The 12,200-nt window shown below is 41.3% G+C and overlaps 1 protein-coding gene across 1 annotated transcript in view; it reads right to left on the bottom strand.

Moving 5' to 3' along the window:
• Positions 1-12,200, bottom strand: part of LOC148108169 (ral guanine nucleotide dissociation stimulator-like 2) — a 28,098-nt gene that overhangs the window by 9,490 nt on the left and 6,408 nt on the right. The window contains exon 4 of the mRNA XM_087853870.1: positions 1,045-2,611. The gene's annotated coding sequence lies outside the window, so the exon portion shown is untranslated. The remainder of the gene's footprint in view (positions 1-1,044; positions 2,612-12,200) is intronic.

Genomic DNA, 12,200 nt, shown 5'->3' with positions numbered 1-12,200 from the left:
AATTAACACTCTCCTGAACCTAGGGAGATACTGGCAGTGGGATGGCTGAGGACGGCATATGGCAATCCACTTGGAGGACAAGGAATACCAAGGGACCCAGGCTAGGGACTCCGGCATGCACTTCTCTGGTGAGGGCACAGATTTTCCTAACAACTGGCACCGGAGTTCTTTGAAGCTACTCAAGTAAAATCATCTTCATTTTGTTTCAAGTTGATTTCCAATTATTTGCTGATTTTCACTGAAAAATGAGAAGATTCAATAGTTACGGAGTATTAAACTGCTAATGAACCTGAAAGCAAAAAGGATACCATGACAAGGAATCCTACTGAGAGATGGATGACAAAAGCATGTCATTGAAAATTGGGCAACAGGCAAGCTATGCCTATGCTAGCTCAGGTGGATATGGGGTAGAGGGTGGGCGCCAGGGAGCAGGGGAAAAAGAGGCATTCTGTGTTTTCACTTAGAGTCCTAACAACCTTCCACCTAGATGGGAGCCAAGAGGTAATCAATCTCCCAATCCCCATTTTTGAGGTAAAATCCTGAGGTCTGGGAAGATTAAGTGATCAGCCAAAGTTGTTCTTTCCAATGTTCCCAAATGGCACTGGTTCTATTTAAATACTCATACAGATAAAGATTTAAAAAGTAGAGCATTTATCATCAAACAGGCAATTTTTAAGAAGAATATTCTTTATGGGATTATAGAATCACCATGCTTGTCTTGCAAATTAGAGTCCAGATGACGGACTAACTCCCCATATGTGTTCAGGACATGATTTTTAAGATTTAGATCTCAGTCATTTCACATTCACTGCGTAATAATCCCTCTCAAAAACTGCAACCAGCTCATAGGTCTCCTTCGACTAGAAAAGAATCTTTACAAACTGAAGATGAGCGGTCAGGAAGAAAACTCAGAATGAGAACTTAAGAGCTGTTTACTGACAGGTAGATACAAATATCCCCGTACTTTAATGATGCTATCACAATAAACAAAATGTTCAAATGGACTCAAACCAGAGGTCTTTATGTTTCCGGGCAGCCACGTACCTGCAGCATAGCCTGGGCCCCGGCTTTCCCGTTCTTATTTTCTTCTTGCGTCACACATCCTCTGCTCACTGCACTCGTGAAGGAGTATGTTCGTCCCCAACTGGAAGATCGCTTATGACGAGAACCGTCAGATGAGGTCTTTAGAAAATAAAAACCAGTTAACGGAGGGGGAAGAAGTACATGTTCACATATTTAATTCCTTACACTCACCAAAATTCATGAGAATAGAGGTTTTAGAAGGGCGAGTCTTTTTTCCATTTTGTTCACCACCTCCAGCACCTCAAACAGTGCCTAGTGTTTAGTATGTGCTGAAGAAATAAACGCAGGTCCAGTGACTGAATGAGTCTCTAAAACAGACCTTTAAAATGTGTGATAAATTCCATTTGCTTATCTATTCATTTTGACCTCATGACCAGTTATTAAAATGATTTCACCAATATTAAAAAATCAAAAATTATGGAATAAATACAGATATTTAAAAGTGATATGCCTTTGATTACAAATAGTCTTAAATGTTTGTTGTTAATTGCTGCAACACCCACTTTTAGAAATAATTTCTCAGGGGCGCCTGGGTAGCACAGTGCTTAAGCGTCTGCCTTCGGTTCAGGGCGTGATCCCGGTGTTCCGGGATCGAGTCCCACATCGGGCTCCTCCGCTGGGAGCCTGCTTCTTCTTCTCACACTCCCCTGCTATGTTCCCTCTCTCGCTGGCTGTCTCTCTGTCACATAAATAAATAAAAATCTTAAAAAAAATAATTTCTCAGACTAGTTTCAAAACAGCATGCCAGAAATAGAAATATGACAGATATTTTGTTTCAGGAAGAGATCCCACTGTGTTGTTTTAGGTTTATCCAGCCTCTAGCTTTACCTAACCAGGACGAAAAGTTCCATTCCAGCAGCACTCACTCTGAGGACAGCACCCAGCCCTGAAGTGAGGCTTCTTAAGAGAAGAGATAGCACTCATTATTGGGTTAGTCCTTTCGGCTGCTCTGGGCAGGCCACTGCACAAGACAAGACTGCCAAAACATTCTAAATTTAGTTTCTCAAATGCTATTTGTTTAAACATGTCAATACCAATACGGCAGTGACATTTTTAGTCTCACACGCAGACGTGTGAACATACAATGGTTCATAAAACAAGTCTGCCGCCACAGTGAATGACAAAGCTGCCATGCACAGCCGGACCTAGCCTGAGGGGAAGGAGGTGACCAATGATCCTGAAGACAGCCCAGAAGCAGCCTCACTGAAGCAGGTCCTCACGGAACTCAGCAACTGGAGAGAAGCAACTACGATAAAAGAGCCCCGCCGGCCTGTGCCCCACTGACTGGCACCCTCGCCCGATCGGGTAGACTTTGCTAAAATACGTGTACTCCCAGCTGAAACAAGCGACAACGTATTACCTCTTTGCTGTCAGTCTCTGAAAATCCTAATTTTTCAGCATCTTCTAGGGCAGCTTCTTTTTTATCTGGTTCTTCCATGAACACAGGTTTGTCCTGGAGAATCCACTTTCTGTACACTGGAACTACCTTCCTTGTTACAGCGATGTCACAGGAAGGCAACAAAAATGCCTAAAATAAAAAGAGAAGACTCCCTTTAACTCCACACCTGCTCAGATCACTGTAACAGACGCATAACAGACATTTCTAATCACCACCACCAAGTTCAGACTTTCCTCTGAAACATACGGAGCCAGATATTTTTGTGCACACCAAACTTGCTGAAGAGAAAAGGCATTTTCAATTGGGCCAGAAAATGTCATGCAATTTACAAATAACTTCTGTATTCTGAATATTTTTTTCACAAAAATAGCCAACATGCACGCCTACACAGATACTTTAAGTGGCTACATAAACCATAACAGTTATACAGCCCAATGAATTAGAAACTGAGTATAAGACAACAGACAGACTACTGCAGCCAGCTGCAGCCAACTGTCACTCCTCCGCTAACTCCATGTGCAGGGATGTCGTGCTGGTGACGGAAGGATTATTTACACCACAGAAGTTGGCAAATGCTAATAATTGGAGCCTTTCTTTTTTCTTCCCCTTTGTCTTTCTCTTTCTTCCTTCTTTTTCGCCCCTCCCTTCCACCTTACCATCCCTTTCTGGGAGCCCACATTCACCAGCATACCAATGAGTCAAGACTGTACTCAGGTGTTCTGTACTCGCTGGTATGCTAGTGAATGCGGCTCGCAGAAAACACATGAAAGAGAGCCTCTGGCCAGCTGTAGCACTGTGCACATTGATGTGAACTTTCTTTTTTCTGATTTCTCACATTTATTTGAGAGAGAGAGAGAGAGAGAGCATGTGCCCAGCAGGGGAAGGGCAGAGGATGAGGGAGAGAGCAAGCAGACTCCAGCACTGAGCACAGAGCCTGACATGGGGCTCAATACCATGATGCTGAGATCACTGCCTGAGCCAAAACCAAGAGTCAGACTTTAGCTGACTGAGCCACAGAGCACCCCATGAACTTTTGAACATTACAGACTCTCTTTACACATATGCATGTAAGACTTCTGATTTAATGTAAGATTCCAAACATATAAACAAAACGGTAAAGGAGAAATGTATTTGCCTTTTGAGTATTAGCTCTAAGGAATATTTCTGACTGAGGGGTAAACACAAAGAGAGGAACTCAATACTACAGAAGTGTTTTCATTCCATAGATGAAAAATTAAGCTGAGGCTCAGAACACATGAGATATTTTCCCAAGGTTACAAAGTAAGTTAGCGATGATTCTAGGTCTTGAAATCTCAAGATTCAGAGATTTCATACTGTCCTTAATGTTCACGCTACAGGATCCAATGACAGGCAGACTTTAGTGTAACAAGGATTCATGCAATATATATATTTCCATTGATGTCACATCAAATTCCAGAATAGAGGAGTCTGTGTTATAACAAGAAGGTAACATATCAATGTAACAAATATTCTGACTTGTATCTCAAGAACAATCAACAAAGACAAAGAAGAATATGACAAAGTACAATGTTGTCCCAGTCTAATGTTGTTCCAAATTGTATTACAAATATTTTCACACATACAATAAAGTAGAAATACTTTAAAGTGAATACCATGTACTGCCGCCTAGATTCTACCATTAGCATTTGCTAGATTTTCTTACCACATACCTATCAACCCACCCCTATTTATCCTTCTTTCAACCCATTTTATTTTTGATGCATTGCAAAGAAATCTGCAAACATCAGTACATTTCACCCCTAAACATTTCAACATGCATATCACTTCCTTACAGTTCAAAATTTCTTTATGGTACTTTACATAAAATTTATAAATCAGGAAATGCACAAATGTTAAGTGAACCATGTGATGAGTTTGGACAAATGTAGACAATGAGGTAATCCAAATCCAAAATCAAAGGTATATCATGTTATCCTCCTCGTAAGAAGCAAAGAGAAACGTTCTCTGTAGGAAAATAAGGTCACAGTAAAACCCAAATGATTTGTACAAACTGTCTGGTTAATATGATATGTAGCATATTCATTAAAAATCAGAAATATGAGAAAAGAAGTCAACATTAACAACACCACAATAAAAACCAGACAATACTTTAAAGACACAGGAGATCAGGATAAAGAAAGTTTCAAAAAGAAATGGAAATGGAATTGAAAAATAAAATAACCAAAATGAAAAACTCAGTGGGTATGGATTGACAACAGAATGGACATAGCTGAAAACAGGATGAAAAAACCAAAGGAAACACCCAGAGTGAAGCACGGTGAGACGAAAGGACGGCCTACTCAGAAAGGAAGGCAAGAGAAAGAACACAATGAAAAGCTGCTCCTATACTTGGCTGCAGAGGCACAAGGAAAGAAGATTAGCAAAAGAGGGCAGATATGATATTTGAGGAGAGAATGCCCGAGAATTTTGCCAAAATTGGTAAAAGATGTCAATCCACAGACTCAAGAATCACAAACAAGCAGGGTAAATACAGAGTACCTTACAGTAAAAGTGCTGAAAACCAAGAACAATCAGAAAATCTTACAAGCTTCCAGAGGAAAAAAGAGACATTTCCTCCAAAGGAGCTACCACGTGACCTCACATGACTTCTCAAAGACAATGCAACAAATATTCAATGTGCAGAGAGAGAACAGCTGCCCGGGTAGAATTCAATATCCAGAAAAACTGCACTTCAAAACCAAAAGCAAAATAGAGAAATTTTCAGATACAGAAATGAGAAAAACTTTTACCAGGAGATCTGACCTAAGGGAAATACTAAAAGTTATTCTTTAGGCAGAAGGAAAATAATTCTGGATCAGAGATTTAGGAAGAGATGAAAGTGCAATAAACAGGTAATTATTTGGATAACTCTAATTGGATAAAAAATATATATATATGAATATATATATATAAAAGAATAAAACTGGGTAAAATAATAAATATGAAAGAGATAATATATGTGTATACATATAAATAATATATTCATAATATGGAATTCAAATACAGATGGTCCTCAACTTAGGACAGTTCAACTCAGAAGTTTTCAATGTTATGACAGTGCGAAAGTCACGCATATTCAGTAGAAACTGTACTTTGAATTTTGATCTTTTCCTGGGTTAGGGATATGTAGTATGACACTCTCTTGTGGCGCTGGGCGGTGGCAGTGGCTACAGCTCTCAGTCAGCCCTGGGATCGCAAGGATAAACACCTGATACACTTACTACCATTTTGTACCCATATAACCATTCTCTTTTTCACTTCTAGTATGGTATCCAATAAATTCCATGAGATATTTAACACTTTATTATAAGCTAGGCTTTGTGTTAGATGAGATCGCCCAACTTGTAGGCTAAAGTAAATGTTCTGAGCATGCTCAGGGTCGGTGAGGCTTAGCTATGATGTTCGGTAGGGTAGGTGTATTAAATGCATTTCTGACTTACTCTATTTTCAACTTCTGATGGCTTTATCGGGACAGAACTGCATTGTGAGTTGAGGCAAATCTGTACATAGCAGGGGCATATGAACTGAGAAGGAATAAATGGAACTGGAGTGCATACTTACAGGGTAAAAGTTGAAATTAATGCTAGATTTTAAGTTAGGGATGCAAACAATAAAATATTACAAATGAGTGTAAAAACACTAAGCTTGAAGAGAAAAACGGGATGCTAAAAACAACCAGCCTGAGAGAATTCAATACAATCAGCAATACAATTAGAGAGCAGAAAGAAAGATAGTGAACTTATACACCATTACAGTAGTTGTTATGTCAACTGTAAAGGGAATAATGCTCCAATCAAAAGATAGAAATTATAAGGTTCGATTTTAATAACTATTAAAAGACCATATGCCATTTATAAGGGGACGCCAAAAACATCCGGATGTAGAGAGGTTGAAAGTAAAAAGAGAGAGATACACCATGCAAACACTAACCAAAGAAAACTGGTAGAGCTATATTAAGAATAGGCAAGACTGACTTTGAGGCCAAAAAGGAAAAAAAAAGTATTAATAAAGAGAAAAAATTCTTCCTGATGAAAGAATCAGTTCAAAGGAACATATGACATTTGTGAATCCATACTGAAACTAATAATTTTGCCTCAAATATATATATGTGTGTGTGTGTGTGTGTGTATAGCAAATACTGATAGACTTTGAAAAAAAATAGACCAATCCACAGTTATAGTAGGATATTCTCAGTAACTTGCAGAACAGCAGATCAAAAAAATAAGGATAGAGAAGAATGGAACACACGCTTCCTACCTTCTCACCGTATTCTCCATGTCTCGACCTCTCGTATTTTTCATCTTTGTCTCTCTGGGGGACAGTTGGGATAATTTCTTCAGGTCTGTCATTCTGTTTATTCAGTCCTCAGCTGTACCTAACCTGCTATTAAACTCACCCACTAAGGTTTTCCTTTACTATTTCAATTATTACTTTTTTTTTCATCTCTAGGAGTTCTGTTTCCTTATTATTCAAATCTGCTTAGTCGTTTGTTATAATTTCTTGTTTCCTGGAAACATTTCCAAGTTGTCTTTTATTACTTTAAACATGTTGAAGGTATTCATACTGAAAATTCTAGAAAAGTTTTGACTTGAAAATTCCTAATTGGAAGAAAGGGTGATCTGAAATTATTATACCCAGTTAAACTGTTTTTCATGTGGAAAAGCAAAAGGGAAACATTCCTCATCACAAACAAACTCAGGGACTAGAGCCTCAAGACACCTTCTTGAAAACACCCACTCAATGACAAAACAAGGCCATCGAAGAAGTGCATCAAAGCAAGCATGTTAGGACTCAGGACACCAGGAGGAGAGTGTAGCTAAATTCAGAACCAAGACTGAACAACTCTGCACATCAGAATTCCAAAACTGACTGCAAATAATAGTAAATTCAGGCTCACAATTGATAATATAATGAAATAAGTGGATGGGAACAGGAGGCTGAAGAAAATACCAGGCTGATAATTTCTTCAGATTTCTTAAGAAATCAATAAGTGCTATCTAAAATTACACCACGGGGATAAAAACTGATGCCACCACCTTAATGTGATTTTAATCTTCTCATTATAGATAAATATTTTGGTAATTAATATTTCTTGTGTTAAAGGAAATGTTTATTTGAATTTCTACAATTCTGTTTCTCTTTTTCTGCTGTCAAATTCAAATAAAATAAAATTCAGAGCTCTTCATTAAAAACGCACAAAAGCATCATTAAGAATTAAGATTCCATTGTCATAAAGTTACCTGTCAATCCTTCACCCCCACCCCGGTGCCTCCACATACCCTCCCATTGTCTCTGCCTTTACCTCAGTCAACCTCTGTCTGGTTTTACCTTCACCCATCCATGGCTGGTTGCCTGCGTGTCCATCTTTTTTTTTTTTTTTAAAGATTTTATTTATTTATTTGACAGAGAGAGACAGCCAGTGAGAGAGGGAACACAAGCAGGGGGAGTGGGAGAGGAAGAAGCAGTCTCATAGCAGAGGAGCCTGATGTGGGGCTCGATCCCATAATGTCGGGATCACGCCCTGAGCTGAAGGCAGACGCTTAACCGCTGTGCCACCCAGGCGCCCCTGTCCATCTTTAACTGCCTGCCAAATTCTCTGTCTGCCTGTCTGTCTGCACCTACGCACCTGTCCATCTACACCTCCCTGCTCACTTCCACCTCTGCCAGCTGGCCTGTCTACACCTACCTGTCTCATCTTCTATGCCTGCCTGCCAGTTTGTTTATGTCCATCAGCTCCTCTGTAAGCCTTCCTGTCTGTCTGCCAGGCTGCTCTCTGTTTATATCCTGCCTTACCCATCTCCTCTCTGCCAGGCTCTTATTTGCTTCTCTAGCTAGCCAGGCCAGCAGTCAAATAGACACATGCAGGAATACCTGGAATGATACTCTACAAACATCAACAGGGGTTGCTTAATGGCAGTATTTTGAGTGATTGGCTTGGGACTCTATTTGTCTAATGAATATTCACTTTTTTAAAAATAAAGTTATTTTTTAAAACAAAACCAACACCAACAAAACAACATAATCGACAAATAACCTTTAGAGCAGTGCTTTGAACTTTTCAGACCCATAACCTAAGTAAGACATTTTACAGAAGCATATATGCATTTGGATAATAAATGTTGTTTTAGAAGGTTTACAAAGAAATACTAATCCTTAGAATATGCAGGGTACTCTGAAATGTTTCAGTCCATCCTATTCTCTTCTATTCCATTATTTTAAAACAATACTGGCCTTTTTTTTAAAGATTGTATTTATTCATCTGGGAGAGAGAGACAGAGCACAAGCAGGGGGAGAGAGAGAGGGAGAAGCAGACTCCTCGCTGAGCTGGGAGCCCAGTGTGGGGCTTGATCCCAGGACCTGGAGATCATGACCTGAGCCAAAGGCAGACGCTTACCCATCTGAGCCACCCAAGCGCCCCAAAAGACTGGCTTTTGATAAGTTGACTTCATGACCTACAAATGGTCACAACAGGTAAGAAAAACACTGGTAAGAAGACAAGTTTCCAGCGGAGTGACCCCGAGACCAGAACTGCCCCACCTGAAGCTTCTACCACTCACTGTTAGCCTGCCTGCTGGGGGCAGCAGTAAACTGAGGCTGCCCTGAGCACCACTGAACCTCGTCTCCCCTCACTTACCATCTGTTTCCACTGCCTGCATCCTACCGAACCATCCAGGCCAAGGACACTTGCACAGTTAGCCCCTGCCACGAGCCTCTCTGCGCTCGGGGCCCCTTGTCAGCATTTATTTCGACACCACACCCATGGACATCTGACCTTCCTCCATCATGCACTGTTCTCTGGTGCATACACACACATCTTACCTCCCTCACTGAGAACATGAGCTTCCTGAATGCACATTTTAAACCTTAATGGCCTTTAGGCCTAAATATTAAATAGTCAATGAACACTTTAAAATTGAAAATGAAATCACTAGGAAACAAGTCACATTTTGCCATCCTGAAAAGAACAATACAGAGAAAGACAATTATCATATGGTTTCACTCATTTGTGGAACATAAGAAGCAGGAAGATCCGTAGGAGAAGAAAGGGAAGGTAAACAGAAGAGGGAATGAAACATGAGAGACTATGGACTCTAGGAAACTAACTGAGGACTTCAAAGGGGAGGGGGATGGGGGAATGGGATAGGTTGGTAATGGGTATTAAGGAGGGCACGTATTGCATGGTGCACTGGGTGTTATACGCAAGTAATGAATCATGGAACTTTACATCAAAAACTAGGGATGTACTGTATGGTGACTAACATAATAGAATAAAAAAATATTATTAATTAAAAAAAAAAAAGAACAGACAAAAAAATCCCACCCCCCCAAAAAAGAATAATACATCATTGACCTCAAGAGGGCAATAGAATGCAATGTTAAAACCCACGCCCCTTCAAGAATCTCTACTTAGTATTTTCACATGCACAACCCTTACATTTTAAATTTCACATACATGCTTTCAAATTAGATTTGATGAAGAATAATGAGAAGGTGTAAATAAAATGTTTTTTGGCTTCACGGCACAAAGATGTCTCAGAAGTTCGGTCATAAGTAGTCTGCAGTTACCTACTTGGCCCAAGCTACTTCTGAACTGAATTTAGGTTGGAGTGAGGACTAAATGGAATGCAGAATTTAGAGCACCCTCTGCCAGCGGTGCAATGTCAATAATGGATGCAGACAAAACTTTCCATATAGTAAATTAACAGTTTACACAATAAAGGTAAAACCACATCAGTTTAGCATTATCTCGTGTGCAAAATTTACAAGCTTTGTCAATCATATCTAGTCTTATAGTAAGCACTGGCATCCAAGAGCTTAAAACATTGCTACAGATCAGGGCCTGCAAAGTATGGCCTGTCATCCAAATCCAGCCTGCCAAGTGACTTTCCTAAATAAAGTTCCCCGGGAACACAGCCACGCTTCTTCGTTATGTGTTGTCCATGTCTCCTTTCTCACTACAAAGACGGAGCTAAATAGCTGTAACAGAGTCTGTGTGATCAACAAAGCCTGAAATACTATGATCTAGTCCTTTACTCTATAAAGAATATGACCTCTATCCTAAATTATATGACCTTGCTGACTTCAACTCAAATTAAATGGTTACCAAGTACCTTCCGTGGGTACAACAGGAACGCAACAGGGCAACGTTAATGGACAGACTCGGGTAGATTTTTAAGTCCTGGACTATTATGATAAAACAATGTTTTGTCAGCATGACATATACAGTATAGGCTAGAAAGGGATGACACAGCAGGTGTGGGGCTCCAGGGAGCATGCTGCTAACCACGGCCAAAGGAAAAGGAGGGAGCAGGAGTGAGAAAGCCCCCTGCATGGCTTGTCCAGGGATGGCTCACTGGAGGAGCTGGAGACGAGAAGCACGGGAGGGCTGAAATTAATACACACACAAGGACACGAGCCCCGTTAAACAAGTGGTCAAGTCATGAGGAGAAGCTGATGTTAGGGAAGAAAATAAGCTCAGCTCTGGCCTCGTTATCATTAAGACACCACTAGAATGTCAGACAAGGTCACCAGGGGGCATTTTAAAAGGCAAGTGTGCAAACAAGAAGCAAGGTCCAGACAAAAAGCTTGAGTGAGAGTCTCACGCCACATGGCTGCTGGCTCCGGGCCTGAAGGAGGCAAGTGTGGACTTACAGCAGAAGAGGCTCAAGCCCAGAACTTGGTCAATTCTTGGAATCTGGGGTCAAAGAAAACAGGGGCCAAGAAATGAGACACAGTCAGGGAGTGAGAATATTACATTAATATTTTCTTAAGTCTAACCTTTTTATTCACTAAAATACAAAATACGTGAACACCTCCAGATTGCTGTGGATTACACTGGGACTTTCATTCTTGGTTGATTTTTCCTTAATGACAGTCTCAGAAGTGAAAGTGTTCATCGCTATCTAGAAGTCTTGCCCCTCCTCGGAAAGCTCTTCATACTGCGCATGCACCGGTCACGTGTGTGCACAGGGCTCCTCCCCTTCTCCCCACGGATCACAGGTCTCTGCCATTCAGGGGCCTCACCTTCTGTGCGTGTGCCCAGACTCAACAGCTAGTCCCCATCACATGCACACACCCACAAAAGAGCCAGGCTCTGTCTCCCAGGGCACCGGTACCAAGATGCAGGTGGCCAGTGGCTCCAGCCCACACCACAGGTCTGCTGTCTTCTCCGCTGTACCACGGGTTCTGTTTCCTCTGTCAGAGTTTCTCCACAGCAGCACGACTAACATTTGAGGCCTGATGTTCCCTGTCGTGGGCTAGTGCAGGCCCTGTCCTATGCCTGTAGGATAATCACTGGCTACTACCCACTAGAGGCCAACAGCATTGCCCTCTCTCCAGTTGTGATGACCAAAAATGTCTCCGGACAATGCCCCTGGGGGGGCAGAGCCAGCCCCGGTTGTAGCTCAGGGCTGCTAATCGTTGCCTGGCCTCTGATCTATCTCTGCCGTCTTCTTCCGCACTTGCACCTGCTTTCTTGTTTGTACTTCCCCTCCCTTTTCGCTCACCACAGTGGCCACCACCAGGGTGCTGTACCAGCGTCATCCCTTGCTTTCCCCTTATTCCCCTCCCCACCCAACTTTTTCCTCTTACATCATAAATACTTCAATCACACGTTCATGCCATGCGTGTTTGCAGGGAAAGTACAACCATCTGCAGAGCCTCCACAGAGCTCCCTCTGGCCCTTGGGACAACACCG

The sequence above is a fragment of the Ursus americanus genome, chromosome 22, assembly GCF_024610735.1.
Source record: "Ursus americanus isolate L20-20 chromosome 22, mUrsAme1.1.p, whole genome shotgun sequence".
NCBI lineage: Eukaryota > Metazoa > Chordata > Mammalia > Carnivora > Ursidae > Ursus > Ursus americanus.
This window is presented reverse-complemented; position numbering and strand designations above follow the sequence as displayed.